Source organism: Cupressus sempervirens, chromosome 5 (genome assembly GCF_028749045.1).
Source record: "Cupressus sempervirens isolate cs-2001-9-10 chromosome 5, ASM2874904v1, whole genome shotgun sequence".
Classification (NCBI taxonomy): domain Eukaryota; kingdom Viridiplantae; phylum Streptophyta; class Pinopsida; order Cupressales; family Cupressaceae; genus Cupressus; species Cupressus sempervirens.
Genome location: NC_143122.1, coordinates 593,674,272 through 593,687,185, shown reverse-complemented (window position 1 = coordinate 593,687,185; position 12,914 = coordinate 593,674,272).

Sequence of the window (12,914 nt, the reverse complement as noted above, 5' to 3'; positions counted from 1 at the left end):
CCTTCTATTTGGAGGAAAGTCGATTTTCTTTAAAAATCCAATCCTATTCTTAGCAGTTACAAGAATATCCATGATTGTTGCATGGTATTGATGGTAAAGTATCTTTCAGATTCCTATTCTTAGCAGTTACAAGAATATCCATGATTGCTACACGGTATTGATGGTAAAGAATCTTTTAGATTCCTATTCTTAGCAGTTACAAGAATATCCATGATTGCTGCATGGTATTGATGGTAAAGCATCTTTCAGATTCCTATTCTTAGATGGAAAAGAAAATGTTTTTATTACTACTAGACAGCAAGGCCAGTCAAACTTTGGTTATTAAAAAGCCAATCTTTTATGTAAAAAAAGGGATTTGAACTTGGGGAGGAATGGGAAGTTTTATGTCTCCTTTCGTCTCCTTTGTTTTTTTTTCAAGATTATGGTTCTACTGTTATGCTTCATATATTTCTCATGGCAATCAGTTTAGGGAATAACAATTGCAAAAAAATGTACTCTGATGTGGAGTCAATATCTCGGGTTTAAACTGTTGGATTTCTCTCAAATTTTTATATGTTGTTTGAAACCTAGTTATGCCAAATATCAATACTTGGATTGAGTAAATCTTTTCTAGTTCAAAAGTTATTCATGTCTGAGTGCAGGTCTATCTGAAGGCAGCAAGAAGATATTTTGGGGAATTTATTTTCAAAAAAAATGTACTCTGATGCGGGGTCAATATCTCAGGTTTGAACCGTTGGATTTCTCTCAAAATTTTGTATGTTGTTTGAAACCTAGTTATGCCAAATATCAATGGTTGGATTGATAAAATATTTTCTGGTCTAAAATTTATTCATGTATGAGTGCGGGTCTATCCAAAGGCAGCAAGAAGATATTTTTGGGGGATTTTATTTTCAAAGTTTTGATTATTGAATCTGATTTTAGTGTGTGATCTTGAAGGTTGTAGAGGCCCCTTGAAGAAAATCAGTTGAGTGACTGATTCCTCCTAAGTTTTCCAAGGTGTGGCTCTGCATCATGGACCTATGGGTGGCACATGGTTGGGAGGCATAGCTACCTACACCAATTCTAGGGATTGGTGTATAGTGATGGTCTTTTATCCTAGTGTGATCATTGCTAGATTTTTTCACTTAGTACTTCGAGTTTCAGAGTATGCTTTCTTGTGATTTATGCTTTCATTGGAATGCTTGTATATCATGTTTAGATGATGTTATTTATTAACACATTTCCTTATTATTATGATTATCATGTGATAGGTGAGGTTATCTACTTGTAGGATTATCTTATGCTTTACTACTAGCATGTTAGATTTCTTTATGCTTTTATTGTAGCATGTTTTAGTAGTGATGTCCCTATTATGATAGTACCAATGATTTGATCGGTGGCCTGGGATGTTATGTGCAGGGGATGGTTAGGATCCATGATGGTCTTATGATGCTATTGATGGTTGGGATGAACCACATTCTTAGTTTGGTTAATTGTGATGTTATTTCTGTAAACTGCAATGTTGCTTTTAGTATGTTCTTTTATTGCTATGGTTTAGATGGATAGATGCTCCTCTTTTTGGTTTCATGGTATCTTGTTATTTTAGCACTCAAGTGATCATTCCTTGATTTATGTGGGTTTGGTACTCCCTGGTGTGGAGGTTTTCATGTTTTTATACTTTTTATTCTTGCTCTATTGTCGCATTGTTGTGTTTCCTCGTGTGAAATTGTACTTGTTTGCGCAAGAATGTGAAAGGTTGTGCAGCTTACTATGAATCCTTGTGTGAAGTGATACATATCCTCGTGCAAAGAAATGCACTTTCTCACACAAAGTGATGCAAGGTCTAGCACAATACTCAAGACCAGTGCACTTCCTTGCACAAGAAACAGGAAGTAGTTAGGCTTGGCCGAGGAAATTTTGAAATTTGGTTTTGGACACCTTATTGGATTTCACATGTTTTTAGTTCGAAACAGTCTTTCTAAGGGGTTTAAAATATATTGTTTAAGTATAAATTAACAAATATTTTTCAACTTATACTTAAGATATATTTTAATATATGTGACAAATATTTTGAGATAGGTTTTAGACCTCTTTGAGTTAAAATGAAGATTCTAGGAAATTTCAGGGTTTCAAAAATTCAGACTTAGCCAAATTTTAGGATTCTACATTTATACCCCAACTTGGTTTTTTTTTGATGAGTGGTCATTTCTTTGAGCCCTCATCATGTGTGTGGTCATTTTTGGTCTCTATTTGCATGTGTCAGTTGTTAGTGGTGTTTGAAGATTTGTTGGTTGTCGGGATTGTCATGAAGTCTTCTATTGCAATCTTTGTGATCCCTATATGATATTGTCATGTGCATTCATACTTGTCAAAAAATAATATCTTGGCTTGAATTGAATCTTTTTTCCAAGGATCTCTGGGCAGGGCATTACATCTGGTATCAGAGCCCATGTTCAAACATTGGGATCTTTGTGTATATGTTTCCCATATGGTTGTTGTTGTGTTGGTTGAGTTCAAGTGTCTTGGAGAAGAGCTCATGATCTTCTATTGCTTCAGTGCCTACTTGGGATGGACTTTCTTATCTAGTAGATGCAACTAGATCAGTGTGAGGGGAAGGAAGTGTATCTTCCTTGTTTTGTAGATGGAATTGATGTGTCTTGTTTGGTTTGTTGCTTGTGTGACTCTTTTTAGATGGAACCACTGATTGGTGTCCATGTGTTGGCTTTGAGTGCCTCTTTTGTTTCTCCTTGTGGAGTTAGGTACATTGTTTCCCTATTTTCTCCTAATTGTAACTAAATAAAGGAATCTTATTTGTGATTTTGTTTTTTATCGTTATAGTAATAAAATGGTTCCTTTCATTGAGAAATAAGTGTTTATTGAGAATCATTGCAAAGACGTAGGTCTTGCATTAGATCTTTTGGGTTAATGAATCAAGTCCCTAATCTAATTACTTCTTAAGCTTATCGAAATTTGCATTAAATTGATGAATATCTAAATATTGCATTGCATGGAAAATAATTAAGAAAAATTATTTTTGTCTACATATGCATGAGGCTACTGATGGTATATTTCTTGGTGTGTGTGAGTGTGTTCTCTAATGTTGTCAGGATGATGCATTCCTTAGCATTGTGTGGTGATTTATGCCTCTTGTGTGATTGTCCTCAGTCATCACATGTAATGTGCTTTGATTGATTTTTATTATTATTATTTGGCTGGAGGTACTTTCCTCATGTTGTTGGGCTAGCATTGGTTTTCAATATTTTTCTCTCTTGGAATAGTCTTCAAATTTCATCTATCACTCTCTTTGTCACAATTGCCACATTTGATTTATTGTTGAAATGTGCACTTTTTGATATTTACCATTGGAATTGACAATTCCCCATTTGGGCTTTTTGTTTTGGTTCATGATGACTATTCTAAATGTGTTTTAGCTACTACCTAGTTGTGTGTTGTGATTCTACCATGTTCATCTCAAACCTCTCATAGTACATATAAGGGATAATATCATGGAGCACATGCTAGTTTCATTGATAGATTTAAAGTTGTTAATGTAATTGGATGGTTTAAAATATGAGTAAACCTAATCTTATTCTTGAAAGAAATTGAAAGATATGTGCTTGTTTTATGGTGACTCTTGAACCCTTGCTTTGAAAACCTTTCAGTTTCATTTTGGATTAGTGCTTGTGTCAGGTTTAACTAATGAAATTATGAAAGATAAGTAATGATGGTTTTAGTGTGTGAATTACCTTTCTTTCCATGTCTTATGTTGTTATGGGCATGTGTGTTCTTAAATGGTTTTGGATGTTTTATCCATCACTTGTCTTGGTAACCAAGACTATTGTTTTTTCTTATGTTGTTTTGTCTTGAGTGGTGACTAAAACTCTTAGGTTTTAGGACTCTCTAAGCTCCATCTTGTTTTATTCCTTGTTGATATCTTTCTAATGCTTTTCAAATAGAGTCAATCCAAGTCTAGATGTGAAAGTTATGGTCTCTGGAGTGAAGGCAATTTTTATGTTGATTTGAAATTTTATGTGCGAAATTGGTGATCAAGCACTTTCTCACCTAGTTCATTGCACTTTCTCACCTGGTTTGATGAGAAACTTCATGCAAGACTATGCTAATGCAAGATTTTTCCTAGGGAACAATGAGCAACCTATTTGCAATTCTGAAGGAGTAGATCAATGTTCCAAGTACCTTTTATTAATTAGATGCCAATTCAATCATGACATATCACATTTATGGCCATTGGAGAAGTTTACCTCTTCATGTTATCCTTAATGGAAGAGTTATCTATTCTTCATAATCTACTAGGTAATTTTTGGGGTTCATGCTTGGGTTTGTGTGTCTCCTATTGCACTGATCCACCTTTGTAAGGTGAAGTGTAGCCTGTAAGTGTACCTTGCTCAAGGTTGATGTTACCTTATCATTTGGGAGTGACTCAGTTCTTTGATGAGTCTAGATTCTCCTTTTTGGATGCTAACTTTGGCACATCTTTGTATCCTTTTTTCTCTTGAGAGAGTAGGCTAGCATGGTTATGCTTCTAGCTCAATTAGTATTTTTAGATGAGTATGTTGATGGTTGGTGAAATTGTGAATTCCCTAACACATCTTGGGATGATTTAGTGTAGAGGTTGAGAGAGACTCCCTCTCAGTCCTATTACTCTATAGTTTCTTTCTCCCTAAACTTATTTCTTGAAGGGGATTGTCTTAGTTGAGTTTTCTCTTTAATTGTTGACTTGAAGCTAGAGATTGAGCTTAGTGGTAGGTTGGGTGTGGTATTCCTAGCATGGTGTTGGAGGGACATGGTATCGTTGGACACATGTTACCATCTTATGAGTTGGTATGTAGATATTACATGATTTCGTCCACTGACGAAAGTCTTTGCAACCTTGTGGGAAGGTGATATCTTATCTAGTTGCATTATGTAACCCTAGTTCCCAGTGGTAGTTGAGCTTTTGTACCTTGGAGAGGCATTGTGCTCCTATGCATGGTGGTGAGTATCCTTCTTGGAGTGTGTAATTTTGTTAGTAAATTGTCATCCTCTATGTTCTAAGGGTGAGTTTACATGGATTCAAGGATGCTCATGTGTGATATGATAGTACTCTTGGGAATTTTGGGATGGTTATTCCCCATGATTCCAACTTCTATTAGAAGTGTGTAGTGCATTGACCTAGTTGTGTGGTCATATGGTACTTGCATGGTGTAGTTGGGCACCTGTTGACAAGGTAGAGTGGGTTCTTCCTTACCTTGTATGGTTGACTTTATGGCTAGATGGGTTTTTCCTAGCACATAGAAGGTTCCTTCTTGGAGCACCTGGTGTCGGTGTGACACCTATTCTATTGTTGTTGACCTATTTGGGGGTTGACATGATAGATTGAGAATGTTGGAGTGAATTGGGTTAGACTTGTGGTGATTCATCGAGTCATTCCTATTGCTCACTTTTGATTTTGCTCTTGGTGTGTTGGGTTTCTATTCTTGGATTGCAAGCTTCCAGGAGTAAGCCTAGTCTTTTGGGGGGGATGATGTAGTGCCTCTCCCATTTGACTTTTTTAAGTCATTCTGATGGATGCAACCTTGATGATCTTTTGTTATGATGGATCATGATTGTGACCATGAGTGGTCTACATCATTGAGGTGATTTGATTTATGTTTCTATATTAGTTAATTATATTATGCTTATGACTAATTTATGAGATTATGATGTGATTTTTGGTTCACTGAGGTTTGTACCATTGGTTACTAGGATTGATGTGGTATCATGAGGTTGTTTTGTGATTACCTTGAGATGTGTGCAAAGATTGCACTATGTACTATTACCATGCTACATTGGACTAGGTTCCTATAGTAGTGGTTAGTCATGTTTATGACTATGTTTTCTTATGTGTTTTAAGTGCACTTTCATGTTGTTTAAACAACCATTATTAAATTCTTAAATAATTAGAAATGGATTGTCCATGTTGGATTCATTGGCTATGTGCTGTGGATATCTACTTATGTTATTTTTTACATGTGGGATGACCTAAGGGTTAGATGTTATACTTGGATTTCAGTATCATAGATTTTAGACTACTATGTTGCTCAGTTGATCATATTTGCATGATGATGCTATTTTGAGATGACAGTGTGTCTTATGATGATATCTAATTATCTAATATTTGGACATATCTCTGATTATGTTATGGATTTAATGCTATGGTTATCTACTTCATTCCTATGTTTTTATGGTTTATGCGAGCATGAGCGATGTAGATAGATTATTTTAGTATATCATATAAATGGTTAAATTAGTCATCTAATGCATTTATCTCTTTGGCTATGTTATTATATGCAATTTCACTTGATTGTGTTGTTTAATGTGCAGGATTTATATCCTCGGCAGTAGCACATGGAGTTAGTGATTCAGCTATTCATATTTTACCAATGTCATCCCTATATGGTCAACGTATCCTTATTTTAATTGTTTAATTGAACCTTTCGGTGATTATTAAATCTATATTCATTTGCATTATGTGATTAGACCAGTGAGCATGTCTATGCATTTAGAGTTTTGCATTGTCACAAAATTTGTTAAGGAAATTCTTTTGTTTTTAGGGTTTTGGACTTTTTACTTGATTTATTTTAATTTTTGGTAGCTTTTCCATAGATGAATTCCTATTTCTAGGAATAACATCTTTTCATTTGGGTCGATTAGAGGTTTAACTAGGTTGGCTAGTTATTTGCCCTAATTGATTATTCACTTGAAAAGTGAATAAGTATCCAAAAAGGAATTTAATTTCTCACTTCTCACTTTTGAATTAGAAAGTTGGAGGGTAAAACCCAAAATCCTCTTCATGAGGATTTACTATTCTATTTGTTGTGGGAGCTATGGGCGTGGGATTGTTATGAGGTTGAGCTCATTAGATCCAGCTCATGGAGAACTTGGATTACTATAATTTTTGGCCACTTCTGCAAAATTATTTTTTTTGGTTCAGATTCTTGTTTTTCCCTTTTGGTTGCAAGGTAGGGCTCTCCCATTTTTATTGTTTCTAATCCATTTATGCTTCTATTTTTGCTAGCCATTTGTTAGGAGTCTGAGAAGTAGTGTTCCCCTCCATTTCTATTTGCTGGTTCTACCCAGTTGGTCGAGTATAAGCATTTCCTTATTTTTTAGGATGAGGGTTTGGGGTTTTCCATTGTTATGCTAGTCATTTTTGTATATGGTGTCTGAACTTAATTATTTTTGGATTTCTGAGATTTTTGTACCCAAAGGCCAAATGGGTTTTAATTTTGAAGTTTTCCAAAATTTGGAGATTTTTACCTTGTTTTGCGTGCCACCCTATTTTCTCGAGTTTTCTTGGCATGAGTTGGGTCATGGACCTAGATTATCTATTTAGATATCAGTTAGGCCATTGTTTCTCTTTCGTGTTTGCATTGGGATGCTCATCATATCTATACTCCCAACTTTGTGTTCAGTTGAGTGAATTTATACCTAATGTTATGGTTTCTTTTGGACCTTTGTTATTGTTTTGTGGACACTGGGATTTATGTAGAATCCATGCTACTAGATTGAGGCCAATTGAGTGAGTTCATGATGTTTGGTCTTGTTGCATTATTGTGATTCGCGTAGAATCCATACTCCCAAATTGAGGCCAATTGAGTGATTTCATGATGTATGGTTTTATTGGCTTTAGGATTTGTGTAGAATCCATCCTCTTGAGTTGTTTTTAGTTTAGTGATATTTTGCATTATGTTCTCATCCATTCCTTGTATTATGATCTTTGTGATGGTGGTACACCACACACGAGTATGTGTACTATATTTGTTGGGTGACTTGTGAGGCCTGATCTTCCATGGTACTTTCAGAAGTTATGATCATTGGGGTTGGATTGGGAATATGCATGCCCATAGGAACTTGTCATAGGATGAGCATGGGTAGGGCAGGGTAGCATATGGAGGGGGCTTCTATCTCACAGCCTGGTGTCATGATGCCATAGGGTTAGCAGAGGAAGTTTTAGGTAAGTGATAACTAACCAGAATGTGTGTATGGTAATAAAATTTAAGATAATAAAATAATGCTTTAGTGTGAGAGCCTTCCATTGGTGAGTTGAGTCTACACAAATCCAAGCTTGGGCTTGTAGATGCCAAGTGACTCTCCATGATGTCAACCCCTACTTAATAGGTTTATGAGTGTTTGACCAGGACCTGTACTACTTGCATTGTCTTAGGTTCTAGGTTATAGCCATCATATTACCTAGCATAGATGTTAGCCATGGATGTTTTCTTTGCATGTGTTTGTGGTTGGATCATCATCTCTATCAACATAGTAGGTGTGGACCTATGGGTGCCATGTGGTTGGGAGGCATAGCCACCTACACTACTGTTAGGGATCGGTGTACAGAGATGGTATTTTATCCTAGTGTGATCGTTGCTGGATATTTTCACTTGGTACTTCAAGTTTCAGAGTATGCTTTCTTGTGATTTATGCTTTCATTAGAATACTTGTATATCATGTTTAGATGATTTTATTTATTAATGCATTTCCTTATTATGATTATTAGCATGTGATAGGTGAGGTTATCTACTTGTAGGATTATCTTATGCTTTACTACTAGCATGTTATATTTTGTTATGTTTTTATTGTAGCATGTTTTAGTAGTGACGTCTCTATTACAATAGTACCAATGATCTGATTGGTAGCTTGGGATGTTATGCATGGGGGATGGCTAGGATCCATGATGGTCTTATGATGCTATTGATAGTTGGGAGGAACCACATACTTAGTTTGGTTATTCAATACATTGTGATATTATTTATGTACATTGTGATGTTGCTTTTAGTACATTCTTTTACTGCTATCGTTTAGATGGATAGATGCTTCTCTTTCCGGTTTCATGGTATCTTAATGTTTAAGCACTCAAGTGATTTTTCCTCAATTTACATGGTTTTGGTACTCCCTCGTGTGGAAGTTTTCATGTTGTTATGCTTTTTATTCTTGCTCTGTTGTCATGCTATTGTATTTCCTCATGCAAAATTGTACTTGTTCGTGTTAGAATATGAAAGTTTGTTCAGCCTATTGTGAATCCTCATGTGAAGTGATGCATGTCCTTGTGTAGAGAAATGCACTTTCTTGCACATAGTGATGCAAGGTCTCATGCGAGACTTGAGACTAGTGCACTTCCTCATGTAAGAAATAGGGAGTAGTTAGGCTTGGCCAAGGAAATTTTGAAAGTTGGTTTTGGACACCATACTAGATTTCACACCTTTCTAGTTCAAAATAGTCTTTCTAAGGGGTATAAAATATATTTTTTAAGTATAAGTTTATACTTAAGATATATTTTAATATATGCAATGAATCTTTTGAGATAGGTTTCAAACCTCTATGAGTTAAGATGAAGATTCTAGGAAATTTCAGACCTTCAAAAATTTAGACTTAGCCAAATTTTAAGATTCTACATTTATGCCCCAACTTGGTGTTTTGTTGATGAGTGGTCATTCGTTGGAGCCCTCATCATGTGTATAGTCATTGTTGGCCTCTGTTTGCATGTGTCAGTTGTTAGTGGCATTGGGAGATTTGTTGGTTTTCGGGATTGTCATGAAGTCTTCAGTTGCGATCTTTGTGATCCCTGTATGATGTTGTCATGTGCATTCATACTTGTAAAAAAATAATATCTTGACTTGAATTGAATCTTTGTTCCAAGTATCTCCAAGTGGGGCATTACACCAATGGTGTCCTTGAATTGTACATAATGGCAGTTGACTTTTGAACTTCACAAGTCTCCCCTTTTCCTCATGTTCTCCATGGAAGGAAAGTTTAATGTGGTATGAAGTGTGATATGTGGAAAAATATTAAAGGAATATTAAAGTAAAATTATTACACATTAATCAATGTGTTTATTGGGCTATTTAAGATAGTAAGAAGGCTTCAAAGATTATTTTTTCTATTTTTCTTATACATTTCATAAGAGAAGGTCATTCACCACCTTGTTCGTAGGTAGTTGCATGCCTACAACTCCATTAGGTTGCACTAGTTATGGTTCCTACTTAGAGACAAGTATGTTAAGGCACTAGGGAAATATCATGCTCAGAATTCTAGTTTGGTGATCATTTTCTCTATCCCTTGCAATGTTTGGGTCATTTGCTTCCCTTCTTTTTTACTCTTTCTTTTTCGTCATTAGAGCATTTGCCTTGATTTTTTAATTTTATTTCTACTTGTAGGTTTATTTGGTTGGCATGTTTTGGGCTACTTATCATTATTTGTTGTTGGTCATTTTATTTGGATACAAGTGTTTTGTCTCAACCCTCACTGGACAAGGCAAATGAGGCCCTTGGCTTGTGTAATGCCTCCATACCCTGAAGAATAGGTCACCTTCATGTTGTAGTACAAATGACATTTCACAAGAGAGATAGTTTCTTTTATCTTAGGTGGGTGGAAAGTTCATCTTTCTCAATTTTCTAATTGTTTTCTCCATTGAAAAGGATTGCCTTGAATCCTTATTGTTAGTAGGGCCTTTTATAGTGTTCATTGACTTCCTGTTTTCTTCCTTGATTCTACATGGGGAAAGATATCATCAGTTGGGATTATTTCTCAACCTAACCAAGAAGTTGTATACATGCCTTCATGGATGCCTTAAGATTGGATTGTGATATAAGTTGTTTTCACTCAATTTCTCTATTTGGTCATGGATTTGGATGATTTTTGTGGCTTGTTGGTGTCACACTAGCAGTGCCTCCACATTTCTTTTAGTGGTTGTGGGAGGCAACTTTCTACCTTAACCACTCATAGAATGTCAATCAACCTCCAATGAAGCTCCTTGTGTCATTCTATAACTAATATGATGGTATTTTTAATTTAAACATCTATCACATCAAAAGTATGCAATATTAATTTCTCCTATGTGTCACATGAGTTAGTATTAAATGTTGGTCTTATCACTAACAATAGGACAACTCATTATCATCATCCACATCGCTGGAACTTTTTCCAAAGAGTGCAAGTTATTGTTTCTAGTAAGTACAAAATCAAAACATTTATATGCAAGAGTTACCTTTTATACTTAAATGGCGATATGATGTTGCACGATTTTGAGTTCTAAAGATCTAGAACCCTCTTTTTGACAAAGGTAGTTTTCTATTTGTAAGGTAAGATCTTTCAAAATCCCTTTTCTTATATTTGATAGAACTCACTTTACTTGTCTTTGGATTTTGAATTTTCACATTTTTTCCTCATAATAATTTGTCTCATAAAATGGAAGGAAGACATGATACCCTAGAACCTAAATGATATCTTTCGTCTAGAAAAGTTAATAATACTTCAAACCACTAACATATGTTTGGTCCTTGGAGGTGTGTTGGTAGATGCTAGCTTTAGAGAGATTGGCATGGGCTTCTTGGTATGAAAATAGAAGAAGGTTCCATCTAAATGCTAGAAGATGGAGGATGTTTCAAAAGAATAGCCCCCCCAGGTGCAAACAGAAAGACAATTGTTTAGTAGTTTTGATAGGCTACATTTCATTGTATCTGGTACTCAAAATTGCATTTTCCAATCCATTCATAGTGGAAAGTATTTCTTTCTAAATAGAAAACGCATACAACAAATGATAACAAAAATGCCCTTTTCACCTGCACATTCATTGCTCACTCATAATGCATTTGATGTTGTTAGAGGAATGACCTGGTCTCATAATTTGGTGGATGTTCCAAGGTGAAAACTAACTGATTATGATAGAATAAGCATGTGGAGGTGACCATTGGGATCAAATTTCACTTGGGAAATTCGCCTTTTCCTTTCACCATCTCTTCTTATTCTTTTCATAGTTGTAAAATAACTACATTATATTTTGTAGATGCCTCTATGTGTAGGTGGCTTTAAGTATCTATAATTACTTGGTGACCTAGGTTGGTAGATTAGGGTTAGGGTTATTTTCCAATTCTATGAGGTTGTAGTGTTTTTTTATAAGTAGGAAGAAGATTGACTTTTGAAGGGTCAGTAAAATTGATAATTTTGTCATCTATTGAAAAGAATCCTTTTGAACTCCTCTCTTGAAAAGATAGTCTAGGATCAACTCCAAGATTCCAAGATATCTTCCAACCTAATGGAATATGATCAATAGAAGATAAATGTGTATGTTCATGAGGAGGCCTTTGCTAGCTCTAACCAATTTGTGATAAGATGTTTGATCTGCTATTTTGAAAAATAACCATAAAAGAGGTAAAAAAATTTGGTATTTTATGTTTTATGATGAATGCAATTTATCTATGCGGCCTTGCCCTGACCCTTCGTAGCCTTAGTTGTTACTTTATCATTTTGATACTCACGACTCGAGATGTTGAGACATTATCAGATACTTGAACATATTATATTATTTTATGTTGTGTGATGTTATTTTCAGATATTTGATGTTTGTCATTTAATGTTTTATGTATATGTATGTTGATGAAATCAGTAAATGTAGGATTGATTCTTTGATTTAAGAGATTTTAAATGGTTAAGAATTAAGTAGGATGAAAGAAACCCTGATTGATGTATGTTTCAATTTATGTGAATTTTTGATATGTATATATATATATATATACATATATATATATATATACACATCTATATATATATACATATATATATATATACATCTATATATATACATATATATATACATATATATATATATATATGTGTGTGTGTGTGTGTACATGTAATTTTACCGGACTACTGATGTGTGCAATGAGTGTGCAGATATTTTAGTTGAGAAAACTGACGGAGGAACATAATTGATCCCTATGTGCTAATTTTGGAAACCTTGTTGTTCATATTTCAAGTATTTTAACTATGAGATGTATGTATTTTCTTTTTGTGTTCAGTGAATGTTAATGTTCGTAACTATGTTCTTTTAGTGTCACTTGACACTCGTGAATTTGTGTATGCTCTTCAGTGTGTTGATTAGGGTTAGTTGTGTAACCTCT